The following is a 1,410-nucleotide window of genomic DNA, read 5'->3' as shown; positions in this document are numbered from 1 at the left end:
GGTAATGGTCTATTGAAAAACACAAAATAAGTTTTTATTATCTAAGTTAATGTGGCTAAATCCTAACAACTACTTAAGCATGTTGACTTAAATCTTTTCCAAGTTCCTATTTTCATTTTTGGTTTTCTACATTACTTTTTTGTACAACCCATTCGAACAACTCATATACTATCCTTCTATATATTATTGGTGAAGCTACTATAAGTCCCCAAATACTAATTTTTTTTAAAAGAATGGACTACTGAAAAAAGAAAGTGTGGTGCAAGCAATGGAAATGAAAGAAAGGACATGGTAATATATATGTTTTACAATCAATGACTATATTATTATACTTCTCAATCATGATTTTAAGTACATTCTACATTTCTTCTATCATAAAATTTTGAAAAGAAAATCAGGTCGCCAAAGGAAGTGAGAAGATGCATAGAGGAGAATTCATATCTAGGAAACGATTCGGATAATCCTAAAGGCTCGAAGGTTAGCTTATAAATTTACTTATATGTTCTTTATTTATCAGAAGAATAATTATTATTATGAAATTAAATTTCGTGATCTGCTCATAAGTCCAAGCTTCATCAACATTTTGTTTCATGGGGATCCTATATAGAATAAGTGTAAAGGACTATATAAAAAAGATTCAATATTAGGAAACAAAGTAATTGATTCACATAAGCGATCATCAGAAATTTGACAATAAAAATAATCACTATTAGTTGGGATGAGGTGATGAATTAATTACTCTATAGTTTGAAATGAGTTTTTTTTTATAAAACTAAATTCGGATGAAACGTTCCAAATTTCACGTTTCTCGTAAATGTTTCCAACTACGAAAAAACTCATATCTTAGTTCCATAGGCTTATAGTAGTTTTATATAGATTCTATTCTTCACATATATTTTGGAAGTCAAGAAAACTTAGTTTTTCTTCCATTTATTCTTTTTCTTCATTGTTTTCTGATTTTTTTTTTGTTGATTTGGTTTCAAGGTTGATCTAATCGATGGGAGAATCGTGTTGCCTAATACCACTATTGAAGTTGAGATTCATGGAAGAGTTGAGGAATCAGTGAAAGATAATGAACTTTCAAGAAAGTCTAAGACAGTAACATGTTCTAAGTGTCATAAATAAGGACACAATGCAAGGACCTGAAAATGCTGACATGCAGTGTGCGACATTTGTAGGGTTGAAAAGGAGACAACTTATTCTAGTGGAGGTGGAAAGAAAAATAGATGATTATCATATGTTGAAATTTTGTAATATAAACAAACACTTATTTTGGTGAAATTATGATGTTGAACGGTGAATGTGCAATTTTTAGTTACATTATACTTAATGTACTTAGTATATTTACTATATTCTGCAACAATTTTATAATATATTTTGATTTATGTTGTAATCTAAAAGTGGTTGTTA

Source organism: Lactuca sativa, chromosome 9 (genome assembly GCF_002870075.4).
Source record: "Lactuca sativa cultivar Salinas chromosome 9, Lsat_Salinas_v11, whole genome shotgun sequence".
NCBI lineage: Eukaryota > Viridiplantae > Streptophyta > Magnoliopsida > Asterales > Asteraceae > Lactuca > Lactuca sativa.
The sequence above is the reverse complement of the archived record's forward strand: the minus strand, read 5'-3'. Positions refer to the sequence as shown.